Source organism: Xiphias gladius, chromosome 19 (assembly GCF_016859285.1).
Source record: "Xiphias gladius isolate SHS-SW01 ecotype Sanya breed wild chromosome 19, ASM1685928v1, whole genome shotgun sequence".
Taxonomy (NCBI): domain Eukaryota; kingdom Metazoa; phylum Chordata; class Actinopteri; order Istiophoriformes; family Xiphiidae; genus Xiphias; species Xiphias gladius.
Genome location: NC_053418.1, coordinates 30751032 through 30760986, shown reverse-complemented (window position 1 = coordinate 30760986; position 9955 = coordinate 30751032). Strand labels below are relative to the sequence as shown.

Sequence of the window (9955 nt, the reverse complement as noted above, 5' to 3'; positions counted from 1 at the left end):
TTACAGAATACCATAACCTGGGTGACTGAGAATCTTAACAGACATACCTGTGGTAACACTGACATCTAGGTGGGAATACAGTAAGAATACAGTACAGAGGTATAAATTTGTTCCCACTTGCTGCATCCTCTGGTCTTGACTCCTTTCCTATTATATTTTTTGATCAACTCAATCATGTTATTGAAGAATTTGGGTTTAAGGTTTTTTTGCATTATAGGCTTGATTACTGATTGGGAGGCCTGGCCCCAGATGACCACACAGTAGGATATATGTGATCAAATCACAGCACGCATATACATTTGAACTGCTTTGACAGATATACATGGTCTAATCAAACAATCTACATTTGTTTCAATAGTTCTTGGGCAGTTTGCTAATATTGGCATCAAACTTGAATTTAGAATCCAAAATGATACCTAGATATTTAAATTCACACACTTCCTCAGTTTCTTTTTGGTCAACATTGATTATAAATCTAATAAATCTCTTATAAATCTTTTCTTTTTCTTTATGAGAAAACACACTGGAACTGTTTTGGTTAATTTAGTGTTAAGCAGTTATCCCGGAGCTAATGGGAGACACTGACCAGCTGCCTAGTAATCAGCTCTATGGCCTGATGAGGCGTTTCAGCTGTAACATAAATTATTATATCATCTGCAAACATTTGGCTTCCAGTCGCTTTACTGCTTTCAGGTAGATCATTTATATACTGTATAAGCAGAAGAGCAAAGGGCCCAGCATTGAACCTTGTGGTAAATCAGGTTTGCATTTTTGAACTGTCGATTTCAGACAATTAATTTGAACACTGCTATTTACATTCCAGGTATGGGAAGAATTAAGTTGTTGCAATTTACAATACAATCGGTAATTCACATTATCAAATGCTTTTTTTAAAGTCTGCTCCCACAACTTTACCTTCATCCAAACTACTTTTTATAATTTCTTTAAAATGACATGTAGCCATTTCTGTTGAATATTTTGATCAAAATCCATATTGTTTGGTGTTTGAAAGTTGATTTCGATCCAAATTATTCATTAACTGTTCAGCCACTAATTTTTCAAAAACCTTTTAGATTACTGGTATAATTGAAATAGGTCTATAGTTACATGCTCCAGACTTACAAACTGGAATTATGACAGCTGTTTTGCGGAAACACTTTTAATAGATGCATTTACTAAATGTGCTATTGGCCCTATTAAACCCAAATATATCTTAAGGCCTTTGAACTATTTAATTCATTAAAAATTGTATGGATTTTACATTAATCAGCCTCTGTAATATAAAAAGGCAAATATTTCACTAAATCATGTGACAGGTGTACAGATTGAAAATCTGCTGCAAGTTCGTCCACTGATTTAAAAAAGAAAGTGTTATAGTTTTGTTATGCTTGTACTCTGAATGAATTTGCAGTTGTAATTTTAATCTGTTTATATATTACCAAACAGATTAACTATTGCACTGTAAACCAGTAAACAGTTACATTAAGTAAACTCTTTGCTTTTCTCAGTTCATTAACCACTTTATTTTTTAGTCCCTTAAAGATAAATATATCTGTTTCCATTTTTGTTGATATGTTTTTTTTTCAGTGCAAGATCCTTCTTTTTCATTAGCTGATGAATAAGATTATTTATCCAAGGCCAAGATGCTTTTACCCAGTTACTTTTAAAGGGATGTGTGAACTTCTGGATTCAATTTACAAGTACTGCAACACTCACTTAAATCATCAATTTGTTGTACATTTTCCCAATTTATATTCTTCCATTCAGTTATTTTCAAAGTTAGTTATTTTGTACTTGGGGATTCCTGTTTGATGACTGCTAAGTCCATAAAGATAGCTCTATACACATTATTTTGGTTAATTTTCTAAGAATCAGGGCCATGTTATAGTCAGATAGGATTCTTGTTGGATTTTTAATGATTTGATGCAGTTTATATTTTGATATAATACTTCAGAGTTTTTGTTTCTTATCCAACCAGTCTATATTACTCCAAGTAAAATTGTTTCTGTGTGACAATTGAACATTTTGAACAATATTGTGAAGGGGTGGGTGATACAGGACCATAAAATTAAAGTTAATTTTGGATGAGAGCACTACATTTAAAATGAAGTATCCTAAACCAAAAGTGTCTAGCTGAATTACAGAACATTTAAAACTATCTCTGGTGTAGAGATAGTTTTTTGCTTATGTGCTGCACAACCAAGAATTCTTTTACCAGTATGCAGTTTTGGTGACTTATTTAAAGTCTGTTCATCTTTTGGCATGTTATTGTGTCTGTAGTTATGCTTGTTTAAACTCATTGTTTCTAGATGAGGAACACGGCTGAGATCTTGCTGCTGAAAGGCATTCTGCAAGGGTTCTGTTGTGATAGAAAAAAAGAGTTCACTTTTTCTGTCACAACCAGAAAAGCCCAACAGATTCTGCTGCACCAACTATATTTGTATTCTGATGAAGAAGTCACTTTTCTGTCCAGGCCTGGTGGAAGACTTCTGCAGATACCCTTCAGTCCGTACATTTGCCAACAGACGTAGCTTAATGTCTGTTGAAGCACCTAGGTTTGGTGGTATATTATCACTTAACAGAAGAGAAAATAGTGTTACTTTAAAAACATGTGTGTTGTTTTCCTGTTTTGTAGAATAGCGATGTTGCTCATTTTGCCAGCAGGTTAAATGAAGGACATGACATCCATGCCCAAAAAAGCTCAGTTTTGGTAATGATAGTAATGATAGTCATGAGTGCAACATGGACAGGAATATTTGTTGTGTCATCTTCAGTCATGGTCAGACATTGTCCAAGTGGAATACATAGAATCCACTAACAAAGAGCCATTTTGTTTCTGTAGCTGCAGCTTAAAGTTTTTTTGGTTATAGTTTCTTATGGATGTAGCTTTTCTCTGAACTGGAAAGTAGTTTTTTGAAGGCATAGAACAAACTAGACAGGAGTAGCAGGAGTAGCAGGAGAAGCCACAAACAAAGCAGCTATGTGAAATCATATTGTCTCTGGTGCTGTGGTTCGGAGCTTGAATTCTTAAGTTCCTCTTCAGTTGATTGTAAATTTCATTTGCACAAGACTAAAATCATTGATACATGTAGACCAGTCCAGCAAGAACTAGCAAGAAAAGTTGGTGCAAAGAGTAAAACAGCAGGTGTGTAACAAACCACGCCTGCTCTCAGCACCCATCTTGGCATCATGAGAATTCAATTACTATTCTAGTACTATGGAGGTCATAAATGCTGTCAATATGATAACGGATGGCCTATATAGCATTTTAATACACACTCTTGTGCAGAATAACATAATGAAAACAACAATTGGAAACGGAGTTAAAACTAAATAGACTATTATAGTGTGTTTTGGTCTGTACGGAACTCAGTCTGGACAAATTCTACAGTGTTTGAAAGGTCTAAGTTTCAAGATTCTATCTGTGCAAAGCATTTTATGATCCTCAAATCACTGCAACAGCTGCTGACACAGAAGACCCCAGTGTTTTCCACACAAAAGGTCCCAGATTAGATTCCATTCTTTATGCAAAAAAAAAAGAAAAAAAAAGAAAAAGAACAGGGCTATGACTATAATCAAAAGGGTTGAGGAACATTAACCTTTTTAATTTTGGGTACATATTTTCAGGCTTGTGCACAAAAATAGGGGTGTGTGGTAACAGGTTAGCCCCGTTCAGGATTGTCACTTTCACTGCACTTAAACTCTTATCTATTTCTAAACTGAAAAATACTGTTCAAAACACTTATAAAGCATAAATCTCACCTTTGTGTCGCTTGTTGAGCTTTGTTTTGGCGTGTGTAATGGGCTCATTGATGCCTCTTGTGGCCATTGGGGTAAAAAACAAAAGCTACAACTGTGATTCTCACCAACCATCATGTACCAGATGGCAGTGATGCCCCCTGAGACTGCCAAGGTACTGTCCATTTATAGTTTTAATTAATTGTTTCTTCAATAAAGATTTGTATATGTTTGCACTACAAACCTGTCTTTGTGGAGAACTATATACTGTTAAAGAAACCGCTGTGCCTAATGTATACTTTTCACTTTTACTTGTTATAAAGTTTTTACACTGTTGACACTGCACTGCAGCTTTTACTTAAACAAAACATGTGAATAGCCTTGTTCCACCGCTGGCTCTGCAAATAAACTGTCAACTACAAATTCCCTCCTTTTTAAGACTACTTTAATCCCCACGTACAGACATTGAAAGCACTGAAAATGTATACATTTAAATGCAGTACACAGGCCTAAGCAAAACAAATTACCACAAGAAGCAATCACAATAGTTTCTTCAACCTTATACGCTGCCATAGGGACACTCAATTTTATGACATTTGTACATTTCACTTTATCTTTAGGAAAGCAAATCATGCCATGGAAGCTCAAATGTTTGATGTAATTTGCACTTTAAAAAAAAAAACAAAACATGTTATTCATATGGCTTATCATGAAGCTTTTACAGCACGAAACACTTTTCCTTCACCAGTAAGATGCCTATAAAACAAACTGGATTTTACTTGAGCACCCAGTCTCGGACATCTAAATGGATGTAACGTATTATCCTTGTGACGACAAACGACGCCATTCAATGTAGACAAGGAAATGATGGATCGTGAACTGTAAAGGTGAAGTCTCCGAAGCGGCATCCCTGCTCATGTTGCAGTGTCAGTATTTGTCCCGCAGAGGTCAGTGGAGCTCTACACACCGACTTTTCCCACTTTCGGGCTGTCAATAGATCCACGGCAGTGACACTGCTGGCCACCGTGTTCCCGTACACGCACAGCAGCAGTGCGTTTTCAGTCAAACGCATTATCCGCATCTCCTCTGCATTGTCACAAAGCATCTTTTTATTAATTTGACTCTCAGTTGGCAGAATGTGCAGGGGAACTGGCTGGATCTTGTCGGTCCGGAGAAGCCTCTTTCCTGTTCCTCTATCCTCCTCGCTCTCCGTACCGGCGACTATTCATCAGTGATTTAATGTGAAGTTGGTCCAGCCGGTACGTTCAGAGGACATCAACCACATAGGACAGGTGATTGGATCAAGAGTGGAAGCTTTAGGATTGTTGTAACTGGCTTCTCATGATGTTTGTGGCCCAGGCCTACTTACTGTATATGCTAGTGTTTGTTCTGTACAGATGTTTGAACAGCATTGCTCGGATTTGTGTTGTGTCTGAGCACAGTCCGCAGTGTGAAATTACATTTCGGGACAGCACAGTTACTAAATAGCGGAAAATCAACAATGAAAAGAAAAAAGAATTACGACAAAAAAGTTGAGAGAAAATACTCAAAATGCAAACAGAACATGCGTGCCATTTTTTATTGTAGTTTATTGGTTTATGCCAAATTACTATGGTTGTTGTTGTTGCAATTCAGCAACGTGTCAAAGACTTTAAAGACTAAAATAAAAGGCAGTTAGTTTGTTTGTTATTTGTTAAAATGTCAATAAGCAATGATAAAATATTATGGAAACAAATTAACATCATACAGTTTTATTAGAAATGTCTTCTTTAACTGAATCTCCTTTAAGGGTTATAGGCAGATTAATTCCTGAATTTGAACTGTTAACAACCGGCAGAGAGAAAAATTTGGGCTACGACCCGAATTTCTCCTCCTACTGTATCATCCTCTTTCCCGCCCAAGGTCCTATAAAGATAACATCCAGAGAAGAGTGAGCTTTAGCAGCAGTGAAAATATCCCGCGGGTCGGATTGACGAGGTTTAGACATCTGTCAAATTCAGCCAATAGAATAGACATTAGTAATATTGAAAAACGGGGATTAAGTCCAGTGTCTAATCTGATCACACAAGTCACATGGAAGCAGAACAACGCCTCCAAAGTCTCATGGATAACATGAAAAAAGATCAACGTGTGACGCATTCTCAGTCAGGCTGTAAGGAGTACATTAGAAGGAAGCCATTAGATTGAAGCAAAACTGAATTAAAATGTGTAGAATGTGTTGAACTGTGTGTGTGTTGAAAAAGGCCTTTCTATCGTAGCTGCCTGTCAAACATCATCATCCTCTGATCAGAAGCTCAAGCTGCGTCTCGCTGTGCTCCAATGAAAACCAAGGATGTTGGACTTGGTTCATTTTTCCAATTTCCGGTCAGTTGAAGATTAGGCTACAACTCCTGTATGTGTTGAGAATATTCTCCTACCTGTCAGTTTCATGAACCTATGTATGGAAATAGCAGTCATCGAGCTTACAACAAGGAATTTCTCCTTCGTTCCAGAAAAACATTTCATTGTTGAAGTTGTCTTGTTTATTTCGCCATGCTGCAGCAGAGCCACAAGCTGATCTGCTGAGTGCTCCAAACGGCCCCTCACAGATGCCAGATATCTCCTACTAAGGTCTTGTGGTTCATAGTTTTACAGTACAAATAAATAAGAAGTTACATTGAAACAGAACATGTCAATCTTAGATGTACTAGAGAGAATTTTGGAAAATCATAATTTAAAAAAACAAACACAAATACCATTTGACTATTTAAGCCAAACGTAAATGTAACTGTTACGACGTGATTTTAAATAGTTTAGCTTTATTTCAATAATGAGAGATAATGTACCAGTAATTATTGTAATAATCATATTATCTGTTTCACTGAACTAAATACAATGAAGCCCAGGTCAGCGTCTCAGGCTCTTTTGGACTATGACTTTTCTGTTAGCTCTCTATTAATGTATTATTTACCATTGTTATCCTTGTCTTTCAGGTGGGGCTCCTGCTGAGTGTAATTTAATTCAAACCTATTTAACTCATTACACTCCTGTATATATATATATATATATATATATATATATATATATATATATATATATATAATCCTGTAGAAGCTTTTAAAAAGCAACTGAAGACCCATCTGTTCAAATTTGTCTGTGGCATTTGTCTCACCCCACGATGTCTAGTACTTGTTCTAACTTTTATCTTGTGGCTGTTGTTTTTATTTTTGTTTGTCTTTATTGACTTCTGTTTTTATACTAAATAAATGTATACATATGTATGTATTTATGTTACCAGCTGGTATTTAAATTTACATATTTCAGTGTCTCTGTGTTTCTGTTATGGCATAGAACAAATAAACAATTGTAGATTTTAAAAACAAGAAATCATGGAATCTTCTTGTTGAACTAAATTTAATCTAAATTGCTGACTCATTCAGCAGCTGAACACAATCGAGGTGTTCTTTCTACAATGGAAATCAAATATTGTTGGGTTTAAGGGGTTTAAGTCTGGAGACTCTGCTGCTCTTCCATCACGTAAAGCCACCGTCTGGTTCTTTTCTTCTAATGTTTTTCTGTAGGATGAACCCCTGACGAACCAGTCTGTCTTCCTCTTGCCTTTTTCTCGACATTATGATGGAAATATAAAGTAGTACTTCCTGCAGTACTTTGTTGTCCTAGTAATGCATCAGAGGATGTCGTAACACAGTCTGTTCTAACACGGTTTTTGTACAGACAGAGTAAGTCATCAACAAAAGTTTGGGCACCTGTAGGAACTGGTTGCATTAACTTTCAAGGCTTCATTTACTTCAATTTCCGCAGAAAAGCTTTAAGTTAACCCTTACCTTGGGCCGATTACCGCTACCCTTTGTACTATTTAAGGTTTTTCCCTGGATTTGAACTGCTGAAATTTCAATAAAATCTGGAAAAATGGAATTGTCCTAAAACTTTTGACCAGTAGCATAGATGTAATATAATATAATTTCATATCAACAATCTGCTTGTATTTCTCTGTGCAGCCTTTTTTATTTTGTTTTGTCATGTAATTTGACCATGTTGTAGTTGTTCTGTATTGTTATTGGACCTTCCTCATTATTGATAAGAATCTCAAGCCTCAGATGATCTTAGTCCCATTGCCAGTGAAACAGAGAACTCACAAATAACTTAACTGGTTAAATAAAGTGAATGAAATGTAATTATTATGTAATTGTTATAAAAATGCATGACTCTTTTTTTTGTGCTGTGGCATGAGAACCATAATACATTCCAAAATGGCCACATATAAAAAATAAGGGTTCTTGCTATGACATACATCATTGTCTGCTATTTGCTTACATTGTGACAGAGCTCCACTGCTATTAAACGTAATAACCTTACTGACAGTGCAAAACTAGGCTGAACATAATCCAGTTATTTTCAAAAGCATTTTATTAGCCTTTGATGTGTTTCTCTTCCCAGAGAGGAACATTTCTTCAGCTAATCTTTTCATTTTGGTTGCCATGGTGCTGTGTGCAGATGCAGCGGCCTCTCATAGACCAAATATTTCAGTGCTTTTGTCATTTTACATGTCTTCAACTGTAGAAAAAAGAACACCTTTTATGCAGTAAAACTCAGCTACAGCTGCCAGGATCTTCTGCAGATTGGTAGAGTTTGTACAATGGACTATCCAGTATGAAATTAAGAACTGCTGCGTGCATTTGTTTCCATTGAAACATGTCTACACAGCAACATCTTGAACACAGACGTCGAGCTGGATGGGCTAATTGGCTACTGAGCCAACAGGGAATCATCGCTGTCTGGTGGGACTTGTGCTGGTGGGCTGTGTGTTTATATCCACAAGGAAAGGTGCACGAATAGAATGTGGTTATATCCAAAGACTGTTCTCTTCTGCTGGAGTTTACAATTGTGAAGTGCTGGCCGTACCATCTGCTGAGAGAGTTCTCTGCTGTTTTTATTGTAGCAGTCTACCTGCGAGTGCTGGACAGCAGCATGAGTGATCAACAAACAGCACACACCAACAGATTTTCATCATCACTGGGACTTCAGTTGTGCAAATTTAAGACTGTGTTGCTGAAATTTCATCAACATGTCAAGTTTGCTACAAGAAGAGAAAGATAGACTGGACCTTGTTTCCATCCAAGTTGTTGCTGCTAATGTAAGAGTGCTCCCTCTGACCCTTAAGACTGTGTGCTGTTTGTATGTCTTTTTTACTGTATGTTCCACTGAGGTCTGTGAGGTACAACATTCCGTTTCCCTGAATGTACTGTATGTCAAGCATTTGTGTGCAAACAACAATAAACTTAAACTGAACCTGAACCTAATCTGAAAAAGTCACAACATCACACATAGAGATACATGGTTTTCACTGGACAGTGATTTTTAGGATGATTAATTGGAATTTTTCAATCATAGATATGAATGGATTGACACAGACAAACTGAAAAAATATATATGGATCAAACCTCAAATCTCGACAGTATGTTACACATACATATTCTCATATTCACAGGAAATTTAAACAGGATCAGAATCAATGACTCATTGTGAGCTGTGACTCAAGTAGTGTTTTTTTTTTAAACATATGAATTAACATTATATACAGCGGGTTTGCAGGTTATATATTTCTCGACTGATCATAACTGATATTTTTTTGGCTAGTTTTACTTGTTCCATAATTGATGTAAACAAGACTTTTCCAGCATCACTTGCTTTCTAGTTAACAACCTTTGTATTTAATGCTGTCAATCACTTTGAGAGTTGCAGGAGGCTTTCCTGAGTTGCCTTTAAATGGTCTTTTGAGTGTGACATTAAACACTCCACCTTAACACATTGTCAAGGGTTTAGTGCATTGGCTATTTATATGTTTTGATAGAAAAGGGATGTGTCCATAGTTCACAATTAATCCCTGTATGTCCAGCTTGTGTCCAACTCAAACATGCTGCTGTTTCATATGAACTGTAAGACAATACTGTATATAACAATGTTTTTTTTGTTGCCATTGCCACTGTCATTGTAGCAATTATGTAACAATATATATATAATTTTTGTTAGTAGCAACAGAGACAGGGTGACTAAAAGGCTGTTGTTTGTTGCTGTAGGCAGCAGCCATTATTCTGAAGTGTGGCTGTGCTCTTTCACTCAGAGCTGCTCATTAACTCATATTCATAGAGTACTAATTGATGGTGTATGGGTATATGTTTGCAATGTGAGCCACTTGAGAGCTGTCCATGTTTTTCAA

General features: G+C 36.4%; 1 long non-coding RNA gene across 1 annotated transcript; it reads left to right on the top strand.

Moving 5' to 3' along the window:
• The first annotated feature begins 4871 nt into the window (after positions 1 to 4871).
• LOC120805776 lies at positions 4872 to 6341 on the top strand. Its single transcript, XR_005709600.1, has 3 exons — positions 4872 to 5030; positions 5997 to 6102; positions 6231 to 6341. It is a non-coding gene; the product is annotated as an uncharacterized LOC120805776 (long non-coding RNA).
• Positions 6342 to 9955: the final 3614 nt, after the last annotated feature.